Genomic DNA, 12,611 nt, shown 5'->3' with positions numbered 1-12,611 from the left:
ATTAACGTGCGTGGAAGTGTGTGTTTGTTCTGCTAATTGGGGCCGAATTATTCAATTTGTCCGTTTTGGGAACGATGTTTGGATAGCTAATTTGTGGAGGACATTTTCCACAAAGAGAAGAAAGACAGAGCTGCTGAGTTCAGAGAAAATAAACCAGAACAAGAAGCTGAATGTAGTCACAGATAGGCCACCAAGTAATCACTGAGGATAAACCAGAACCAGAAGCTGAATGTAGTCACAGATAGGCCACCAGGTAATCACTGAGGATAAACCAGAACAAGAAGCTGAATGTAGTCACAGATAGGCCACCAGGTAATCACTGAGGATAAACCAGAACTAGAAGCTGAATGTAGTCACAGATAGGCCACCAGGTAATCACTGAGGATAAACCAAAAGCTGAATGTAGTCACAGAGAGGCCACCAGGTAATCACTGAGAGATGATATACCAAAGGAAATCCTGCAAATAAAACACATGAGTCACCTGTTCGACCTGCTTTGAGAAGACAGACAGGATGTGATGACAAAGTTTAAACTGAAAAAACAATTTAGAAGACACTTGTTTGTTCATGGAGGCTCTGCAGGCCAAACATGAAGACATGATCATATATATACAGTAAATATATACATAATGAGTCTCTCGGTCCATAAATCCACTTAGAAACCATAGAAAAAGATGCTGCAGAACTCCCCTGAGAATCTTCATGTTTTAAGTTTTTCTTCAGTCTCACAGTGATCCAGTGATAGTTGTCTGTACATCCACGGGTTCACTGCAGACAGGAGCTGATCACAGATCATTCGGCATAATATTAATGTTGTGTTCACACCAAACTCGAAGCAAATTACTAGTTTGACTTCAACTACATCAGGACGACAGTGAGGACAGGAGGAGAATCTCAACGCTGATAGGCTTTTACCACACAGCGTTATGTGAATTTCTTGCTCGAATTTGAGTTTATATATACAGTATATATAGTATAGTATGTATATATATATATAAACTTGCGATATTTACATTGTCCGCCACAAAGTGGCATCTATTCACGTCTTTGAATTGACTTTGTATGTGATCGCGTTTTATGAATAGTTTGCTTTTGGGAAGGTTTATAAATACCACAACATTATCTGGACATTCCTCGTGTCATGAGAATGCAATTCAGTGTTTTTAAAAACACCAGAAGACCGCTGTTGGTGCCCCGGGTGAGGCTAGAAGTCAATGTTGATTTAATTGTCACGTAACTTCTGTACTTGAGTTACAGCACTTCTGGAGTTATTTTAACCCAAACCACGATCTTTTCCTAAACCCAACTAACTAGTTTTGTTGGCTAAACCTAAGGAAGTGGATCTTTCCCTAAACCTAACTAAGTAGTTTTATTTTAGGTGGAAAAATGCATGAAAAATATGTTGTTGAAAGTCGTGCTGAGTGTCACGAAAAAAAGGAAAGTTCATGTACACGAGTCAAATGAATTAAATTTTGTGACTATTTCACGAACTGCTGTGAGACTGTGTTGGGAGAATATACCTAACACAAAAAATCGCAAAAGAGGTTTTAAAAGTTTCCAAATCTAGCGAGAAAGTTAGAAAGTGCCAACGTCATTGTGGAGTTTTTCTGCCCTCAAGAGACCAAAGAAAGAACTATTTCTGAGTAATCAAACTGCTGATACTTTCAGCAGTTTGTAGATTGTTGGTGAGTTCGTAGAGATTTTGAGCAGATCGTCTCTCATGACGTTCAATCGAACTCTCTAAGCAACCGACACAAACAGACTGAGAGAAGAAGATAATTTCCAACAGCGAGCTGACAGCTGAGACGACGTCAGCGCCACTCTGATGGACGGTCGACTCCACCGTTACGTAACACCACGTCTGAGAGGGACTTTAGTGTTTACGGGACGATTTTAGGGACATCTTTACTCCTTCCCCTCCAGTAGAAGTCAAACTAACTTCCCCGTCAGTCCTGCAGCGTGAAAGCTCTTAGTTTCTGGGTCTGGCTCCGGATTGGACCCCCTGGTGTCGGACAGGAAGACCTCCAGCTGGAGGCCGGAAACCCAACACCACCACCGGGACCACCAGCAAGTCCTGATCCAACACAACCCCAAGAGAAGAATATTAAAAAGAAGATTCAGATTTCAGCTCCTCAGAGAGTTTATTAAGAGTCAAAGAGCCAGATCCTGAGTCATCAGCAGTCACTTCATCCTCGTCTTCATCACAGACTCATCTGAGCTCATCAGACCACAGACTATAAATATCATTTCATACGTCAGACTCCAGCTGAGACTCAAACTCTGAGAGGCTCTGGGTGTAATCCAGGTTCCTGGAGGACTGGTGACAGCTCCCAGTTCAGACGTCCCAGTACTTATGAATCAGTCTTTTCAGAATAAAACTACTTAGTTAGGTTGAGGAAAAGATGGCGGTTTGGGTTAAAATAACTCCAGAAGTGCTGTAACTTACGTACAGAAGTTACATGACAAATAAATCAAGGATGACTTCTGGCCTCACACGGGGCACCAACATCGGTCTCCTGGTGAAAGTCTGGTGTTTTTAGACCTACCCATCCACCCCGACCTCCTCCCTACACAGCAATCACCACTCTTTATACTTCCTGGTTCATGATTACGTGGATTATATACAGTATCAGTTGATTTCGGGCTGACATCATGAAAAAAATGTGAAATTCATGTCTATGTACACAAATCAATACATTAAATTTCGTGACTATTGTGCGACTAGGCTGGACCACCTCGTGGTGTTGATGTTAAGACGTCGTGGTCATTTTACGTATTCCTGAGAGTCACGTTGTGAATGTTGCAGCCTCTCGGGGCACCAGAGGCAATAACCAGAAATAACTAAAACCTTTTAGTTTTACTGTTGTTTATTTTTGGTTAATCAATAGTAGGGAAAATCCCTGTTGTCAGATCTTTACAAAACTGTGTAATCAAACAAATAAATGAAATAATACACATGCAAAGGAAAGCACACAGAAGATATTACTGTAGCTGAGGTCCCACTGGCAGTTAAACCACATGATATTTAATAAGAGGCCAGAGTCGGTCTGACGTGTTGGTCTGAAACCAGAACAAACTCATCCATCCTGGACCTGCTGACTGATCTCAGATCCCCCTGTCATCATTAACCAGGTTATAACATTCCCTCTGGGTGAATGATGGAGGACGGAAACACGCCATTCATCCTGTTAAACACATCCAGTGACAGGAAGTGGGATGTGTTCTGACTGCGTCTGACTACACGGAGAAAATAATGTGAGGAAGGTAAAAGTGGAAATAATCACGCACGAGTCTGAGTTTTCTCACGGCCGCAGACCGCCCACGAAACCAGGACGGAAAACACCTCCGACCTGCCCGAAGGCTGGATCGTCACATCAGCTGCTATCACCAGAAATAAAGTCCATTTTAAGAACACACTTTATCAATCAAAACGTTATTCATCCAGAAAAATTAAAAAAAGCTCCATGTTGAAGCTCGTTCTGCTGCACAGTTTAAACATGAAAACAGCTGATTTTACTGAATAAAACAACACGTTTACCTGCAGAAGAGGAAAGAATCAGCTTCTGTTTAAGTTATAACTCAAATATATAACTTTATTTAAACAGGAAAGTAACAAAACAGGAAAGGAAAGAAACAGATTTATAATAAAATACAAAGATCAATGAAGCAGATAATGTTAAAGTGAAAATGAAAAAAAAAATTTCAGTAAAATAAAAACAAAACACTTTATTAACATTTTATGAAATAAAATAAAATCATAAAACAAACAGAGGTTAAAACCTGCAGCCATTTATTTCAAGTTTCATCAGAAGTCAAAATAATGAAACATGTTAAAGTTTGATTCTTCATCTAATTTATTAAAGTGTTTTCAGTGTAAGTGGATGAAACCTGAATGTGACAGCAGCTGTTTCCACTGATTGACTGATAACTGCAGAGAAAACCTGAAGACTGTTAATCCGTCTGTTCCTCTTTCTATCTGTTAAACATCACGGAGGGTTTTATCAACTTGTCTTGTCATGTGTTATTGTAGATCTTGAATCAGTTTTCCCCATAAAATCCATCAAATCAAATCAAACATGCTTAATTTTTAGAAACTTAGTTTGAGATGATCCAAACATTTAAAACCACATCTCAATAACTTCATGATACTTCGTGGAATGCAACCAAGTACATTTACTCAAGTATTTCCACAGTGTGGTATTAGTATGTCTACTGCAGTGAAGGATCTGAATACTGCTTCCTCCACTGCAGACCAAATATTGTGTTTCACTGTGAAATACGTCACAGTACATGTCTGTTCATCGTTCTATCTTCATAAGATCATGCAGGGTTTTATCTTGTCTATGACTCAAATCTTCAGTTTTGACCATAAAATCAAACATGAGTATTTTTTAGAAAAAGTTTAAGAGGATCCAAATACTTCCGGTGTATTTAGTTTGTGGTATGAATAAAGGATCTGAATACTTCCTCCACCACTGTACACGATCAAATATTCTGTTTCAGTGTGAAATACGTCACAGTACAGCAGCTAACGTTTTCAGACTCATTCATTAAAATCATCATCATATAACTTATTTTTACAAAACGATTCATAGTTCAACATATAATATTAAATTTTTTTATTCTACAGTATCATAAAGTACGTTCTCCTCCAACAAATCTATAACTTTTAGAATGTGTAAATAAGTTTAATATGTTTTTTTCTCTTGTGTTGTTCTTTCACATACTGTAACTATAGAAGGGTAAAAAAAACTAAAATTATTCAAAAGGACGTACATGAGGTGTCCTCGGTATATTCTCTATCTTGCTTTGAGACAGACGCCTGAACCAACAGGTTCCTAAATGTTCAGATCTCCATCACTGTTTACTGACAGATCCTGTTTCTCAAATGACTGTCGCTAAATGTAGCTAAACGTAGCTAAACGTAGCTAAACGTAGCACGGGGATCGGTTTTAAACCGTTTTAAACACGTGGTTAACGTAAATATATATTTTTAAAAAAAAGCAACAAATCTACTTGGTTAGGTTTACTAAAACATCGTGGTCTGTCTTAAAATGACTACGACTGTTAAGTTATTTAAGTTACAGATGTAAAATTAAAATAAATGAATGTTGACTTTTGGTTTCACACAAGACATGAACAGCATTTTGTTTGACCCGTCCACTCCGACCTCCACCGTCCACAGACTTCTGAGGACTATCGTTACAAATGTATTTGTGATACCTCAAAGACAAATGTAATCTGTGACAAAATACCTAGCAACGTAATTGACAATGCAGTTTCGTAGTTACGTTACGCAATTATTAGGCTTTGTACTAGTTTTAAAACGGGCTGTAGAACTTCCCAACACTTGCTAGAAACACACACTTTAAATTCATGCAATGGCAGTAGAACCAGGGTTAAGTTCTCATGAATATTCATGATCTCCAGAGGATGAATCCTAATGATGATCTCTCAACTCTCCTCTGGCACCACCACAAGGACCAAAGTTCTCCAGCAGGTTCATCCAATTTAAGGAATCTCTAAACATAATAAGCAGACTGAGGTTTACAGCGCACCTTCACGCTCCTCAGAGGATGAACCATTTCTATTTTTGACTCTGCACGAGCCGTCCTTCAGCGCCACCCTTAGCACTAAATATCAGCTTTACATACAAGATCTAGAATGAATCCAACATGCGTCTTCTCCACGTTGAATCTGGACTCATCTGAATGTGGTTCAGTAGTTTGATCGTCAGAAATCAGGATTTTATTTTCACTCGTACTCGTGGTGTATCATCATGAAGGCGTGTTGTCAGAAGTCGGCGGCGTTTCAGCATCCTGGAGCCGGACTCGGCGAGCCTCTCCCCACTCACAATCACAACAAGGAAGAGGATCTTTCAGCGCCGAGCTCCACGCCCAGAGAGGGTAACCCGATCTGGGGTGGATCACACAGACGGCGTCCTGGAGCCTGGAGGACGGCTGGACGTGCCAACGCCAACGAGGTTCATTACAGGAAAACACATGATGGAGATAAGAGATGAAGACAGGGATTAAACCAGTTTAAACTAGCTGATCCTGCTGAGAGATTCAATCTAACCAACTCACAGTTGACACATAATCTAATCTACATTCATGTTACACTTTTAATACAAACTATGTCTTTACAAGATGTTTGATTCCACATGGCAGCAAGTGTTTGAAAAATGACACACGAAATGTAGAACTATCTACTAAACTATCTCTTTCCTTATCCTAAAAGATTTTCCAACAAGCAAACCAACCTGATCACATGGGAAGGTGTATAAATAGGAAATTTTAAGCACAGCTGCGTGTCTTGATAACTTGTTTTAGTTTTTTTCGGGTGTCATTTAACGCCACGTCGTTACGTGAAACGGTCACAGTTATGTTTAGTCGACAAAACAACGTTGTTAGGTTTAGGAAAAACATCATGGTTGAGCTTAAAATAAGTACGTAAACAATGTAACATCAGTATGGAAAACACGTCCAAAACGTCACCAACATAATTTACGAACTTAACGTAACACAAAGCATCATCGGCATCTTGGCTTTTAACCGTCTGCATCTTGATTTTTGGCTGTCTCGATCTTGGTTTTTGGTCGCCTCCATCTTGGTTTTTGGCCGTCCATCTTGGGTTTTGACCGTCACCATCTTGGTTTTTGTCTGTCACCATCTTGGTTTTTGACCGTCACCATCTTGGTTTTGACCGTCTTCATCTTGGTTATTTGCAACCAGAAGTGACACGAGAGGATGGAGCTAAGTACAACCGAACGCATTGGCATCACTTCTCAGACCTGGAGGTAGCCCACTGGATTAAACCTGATGATTAGACCTAACAAAAATTATCTGCAGGTTAATTAATGATGAAAATTATTGTTGGTTGCAGCCTGAGTGTCACACATCGGGGATTAAACAAATACATTTCACTAAAGTCTGTTTGACTCAGTTTTCAGCCTGAATGCTCATAAACATTTAATATTTGAAAACCTTCATTGTGTGTTCACCGCAGCAGAAAATCCACCGTCGTCTTCCTGCTCCTAGGTAGAGCAGGGATTTCAAAATAAAATACGAGTGTTGAGATGAATAATTCACAGATCAGAGAGCGCGTGGAGGAGAGTTACGACCGGTGGAGGAGAGGGTTGGACGGGGAAACAGAAAGATTCATTACACCGAGATGATTTCTGCGAACACACGAGGAGAAACGCCAAAGAACACAGTTTCTTTTTCTTCGGACAATTAGTGCTCTGTCTTCACTCTCAGTCCGCCTGTTCAGACTTAAGAGGTTTATTAACGTCTCTGAGATCCTAAAGAATACACTGAGATAGTTTATCAACATATCTGAGATGTTATAGAGTGGACTGAAGGAGGAGGCGATGCCGAGAGAGATAGGCTACTGTATCAGCACAGTTAATAATAGAAAGATTACTGTACGATGAGCTCATTAGGAGGAGAACCAGGATATATTTGGAATCCTTCGGTTGTTTTGGGTGGAAGAGTCTCTCAGCGCTGCTCACTAATGAACTAATGAACCACCGACTGTTACCAGAAAATCTGTGTTTGGTTTCTAGTAAAACCTCCATCTATCTTCAGACGCTTATCTGAGGACAAACTACATTTATTTAAAGACTAATTATTTCCTCTGATTTTACCACGATGACTGATCTTTGTCAACAGTTTGCTCTAGTTTCCATTGTGGATAAAACAATCCTTAATCATTTATACATTTATAAAATATACGGAAGCCAAGATTGGCCACAATTATTTTTTTAATGCCGAAATCACAATTAATTATTTCGTTATCTCATGATAACAAAGCTTGTTTTGTCATTAGTAACGGGTTAATTTATGGCGATTTTCGAGAAAACAAAAGGCAGATTTCTCGAGATAACAAGATACTTTAGCTATAACGAGAAAAACAACTTTTGTTATATGTTTGGGCAACAAAACCACTTTTTACATGTTTGAAATAAAACAAACAAAATATAAACAATCATGGCACTTCTGATCCCTGATAAACATTATAAGCAATAAGAGGAAACAACTTCTTGTTTTCTCATGATAATGGGTTGATTATCTCGAGATAACAAAGCTTGTTTTCTCAAGAGAACGAAATAATTAACCCGAGATAACATCATTAAAAAATAATTGCAAGCATGGCCGTTCTTGGCTTCCGTATAAATAGGCCGTTTTTCTGCCAAAACCCCAATACCCAATACACATAATCTGTACAGTAAATGCAACTGAAATTAACCAGTTTACACATTAATGTATCAGTTAAAATAATCCAATAATATATTATTATTATTATTATTATTATTATTATTATTATTATTAATAACAGGAGCCATTCTGCAGCCTAACAAGTACTTAAAACTTTTTCTGTTTAAAATTTTGAATGCACAACTTTTACTTTTAAATGAGTATTTTTATTGGCTGGTATAAATCATTTTACTTAAATAAAAGATCTTATGGTCTTATCAAATGACAACAGTTAAGATGAATTTTAATAGTTTTGGACAATTTCCTGAAATGTGATGAGAATCAAAACTAAACCTTAGATTTTGTTGACGTCCTGTTTTCTTATGATCGGTATCTTACTATGAATCGATCACAAAGCTGATTGATAATGTTCATAAAATAGGCCGACAGAGATGACCTCACCAACGTGACCTTTGACCTCCTCTCTGTCAGCAGCTGTACGTGCCTCTCTCAGTGTTTTCGGATGGGTGTGTGATCTCAGCTGTCATCACACAGTGATAAGACCAATATAAACCGACCAATCAAATCAGAGTGTTTACCATGATGTCATCCTCACAGAGGGGTGTTAATAAAGTTATTTAAACTGAACGTGGACAGGTGGTAACGGAGTGCGAGTCCGAAAGGAAGCAGGCATCTGGGCTGGACTCTGTGACCCGTTTGGACCAAACCTGGTTCATTTATTTAGTGATGTAAAACCACAAAGATCTAAATATAAACTGAAGAGCAGAAACATGGAAACAAGTGGATGTTTAAAGATTCATGTTGGGATGTTTCACAGTTTGATGCTGAGCGACGACAACAGGAGTTCATTTTTATTTTAGTGACATGTGAGGGAAACAGGAAGAGGAAGTGCCCTTTAAACTTCTTATTATAAAATGTTAGAATTCCAGATGGGAACTGGAAATGGAATATGTTTAACAGATATTTATGTATTTGTATCCAGTAGAAACTCAGATCTGCTTCAGTGGTTCAGCCACTCACTGATCACAGATCAGACTTGAGGAAACAAACAGCGTCACGGCGCAGCAGCTCTAACATGTGATGTAAGTGCAGCTCGCCTCCACGGCACGGCGTTGTGACGTCTGCGGAGGATCCCCCCTCGCCGCTCCGCTGCTGGACCTTATGAATGAACAAGTGTTTCATGTGGAAATTGTTATTCTAACCACATACATAAGTGTTTCAGGGCTGTTATGGAAAAGTAATTGGCGCAATTACAGAGGAGGGGGACATGTGTCAGAGGGTCGGGGGCTTTCCCACAACGCAAAGTTTCCTCTGCGGAGATCTGCTGCTGCTACGTTGGTGGAAAACAAAGATATATAACAGTCAGGGTAGACCTCATGAGTCCATAACTCTCTGCAGGTTGTTTCTAGATAGTCTTCAGTACGTAAACACAGGCATTTCTGAATATAAATACACAGCACTTCACCCAGAGTCCTATATATTTTTTAAAGATTTTATCTCCAGCACATTTTTGCAACAGTGTTATTTTTATAATCTGATTTTCAGTAGCTGTTTTAGATTATTACGTTTTTTGAATCAAATTTTTGATTTGAAAGATTTCCGTGTGTCTTTTGTACGCCATGTATCCTGTACTGACTGTAATGTAAACACATTCATGTATAAATGTTATGGTGAGAGTTAGTGACGTAGAATAAAAAGAGAGAAAGACCACTGATGGTGGAAGGGTCCAACAAACACAGAACTTTAACCAGGAGACCGTTGTTTTGTTTTGTTGACGTTTGTTACGTGTTTTCTGTAGTTGTGTTATGCTGTTTCCATACGTGTTTTACTTAGGCTTCTTACCTATTTTAAGCCCAACCATGACGTTTTCCCTTAACCTAACTAAGTGGTTTTCTTGCCTGAGCCTAACTATGGACGTTTGCGTGGCGTACAAATGACTAAACAACAACAAATAGCGAAAAAGGCGTACTCATGACACACAGAATGTCGGTCTAATGTCGTGGTATTTATTCGCGTTCCCGTGAGACCGGGTTGTTCAACCAGGAGACCGGTGTTTTGTTTTGTGAGTGACGTTTTTGACGTGTTTTCCGTTCTTATTTAACTCAGTTTACATACCTATTTTAAGCCCAACCACGACGTTTTTCTAACCTAATTTCGGCCGTTAGCTTAGTTTTTATGTGTTGCGTACAAATGTCGCGAAAAGCCTAAAATGCGTCTTCATTTTAAGCATGAGGGGAATGTCCTTGTAATGTCGTATTATTTATACTTTATATACTTATATTTATATCACAGGTGTGCAGAGGTGAGCTCTCTTTTTTCATTCTTGCTATTTAAAAATGTTTTTTTTTCTTTATTCCTTAATTTGACAGGGATGATACATGTATTATTACGTAAAAATAAAATAAGACCGATGGAACGTTTATCAGGCTTCTAGCTGCAGCTAATTTGTGGTCCTTGTCCCTGGTTAGACTTTTAAGGGATAAAACACTAATACAAACACAGAGACACACAATTAAACAAATGAAACATCCACAAGTTTTGGATTATTAAGTTTTTAAATAACATTTTTATTTGTGACAGATCTGTTAGTAGCTACTAGGTCATCAGTTACAGTTACAAGTTAAACATAAACACATGTATGTAGCCTCCAATGTTTCACAAACTAAATACACCAGTTGCATTTGTGATGCAAAGAGTCACAGATCTTAAAACAGAGTTAAATAATGTTTGTTACCGCTGACTAATTGAATGTTAGTATAAAATTAAGTGGCACAAATAAAAGCGATATTTTCTCTATTAAAAGGAGCTCATTTTCTGTCTGCAGGACGTTTGTTTTGTTCTGGAGGTCTGTCCTCACCTCTGATTGGTTTTCCAGACTCCTCTCCCCAACACATGTGGAGGGTATGAGCCTCAGTGAGTTGACCTCTGACCCCTCTGTAGTCTAAAAATAAACCTGACAGACTAAATAAACATCTGTGCTGCAGGTCCGGATTTGGCACTTTTTTTACCATGTGAATGTCACTCGTGGGAACTCAGAGCTGAGAGGACGGAGGTGAAGCTGACAGGTTGGTGGTGCAACGACTCTTCGGTGTGTCTTTGTAGTTTTGACGTTGTAAAAAATGGAGATAACAGACGGAGTCGCCTCCAGTCGGCTCCAACAGAACAGCATCGTCCGCTAAAGGTCGAATCTGGAGCCAATTTCTGCTGCAACGTCATGAAGCAAAATCCTGCGGTGGTCAATCACGTACACGCAAGAAGACATTCTTAGTAGATTATTCTGTAACATGAACATCATATTTCCTCGGTTGTCACGATCGTTGTAACAAAAGATAAAATGATTCTCACTGCAGCCGTGGCTCCATAAACATATTTTTATGCACATTTTCAAGTATTGCATTAGAAAAGCTGTATGCAAACAAAAGAGTTGAGTTTCGTATAGTTTAGTTTAGTTTATAAGCACAAAGGAAGTGATAAAAAAAAAAAGTTTATAACAACAAACAGCATAGATTGCGCAGGAGAGGTAAGAAACCCCAAAGGGCTTATAGTAAAACCTCCCTCTAGGTTTTATTTTTTTATCCAAAAACAATGGATATTTGTTACCTTAACATAATGAGATATAAAAAGAAGACAAAATAAAAAACAAGATCGTAGTAATAGTAATAATGCAACCCGGTCTCACGGGAAAATACCAGAACATTACACGGACATTCCGTATGTCATGAGGACACACCTTAGCATTTTTGCGTGTCATTTGTACGTCACACAAACGTCAGCAGTTAGGTTTAGGCAAGGAAACCACTTAGGTTAAGGGAAAACATCATGGTTGGGCTTGAAATTAGTACGTAAACTAAGTAAAATACATACAGAAACAACGTAACACAACTACAGAAAACACGTCACAAACGCCACTAGCGTAACTTACAAAACAAAACACCGGTCAACAGCAGTCACTTGGTTTAAAGTCCTGTGTTTGTTGGACCTTCCCACCATCAGTGGTCTTTCTATCTTTTTATTCTAAGTCACTAACTCTTACTGTAGCATTTATACGTGGATGTGTTTACATTGCAGTCAGTGCAGGATACATGGCGTACAAATGACACATGTAAATCAAGAAAGGCGTACTTATTGCACGCTATACGCCTTGCGCATTATCATGTCATTCATACACCTTTTCAGGCAAACAGGCTGAATAATGAAAATAAATAAAACAAACAAACGTAAATACATTTGATGCGCTAAATGGGAAATGGAAACGGCTTTTCAGAATTAGTTTTGATGAAGCGAACATTTCTTTACCATTTCTCTCACATTGGCCAGGTGTGCGGAGGTGACCTCTCTCTTTTCATTCTTTCATTTCATTCTTTACTATTTTACAATGTTTGTTTTCTTTAT

Source organism: Sebastes umbrosus, chromosome 23 (genome assembly GCF_015220745.1).
Source record: "Sebastes umbrosus isolate fSebUmb1 chromosome 23, fSebUmb1.pri, whole genome shotgun sequence".
NCBI classification, from domain to species: domain Eukaryota; kingdom Metazoa; phylum Chordata; class Actinopteri; order Perciformes; family Sebastidae; genus Sebastes; species Sebastes umbrosus.
The sequence above is the reverse complement of the archived record's forward strand: the minus strand, read 5'-3'. Positions refer to the sequence as shown.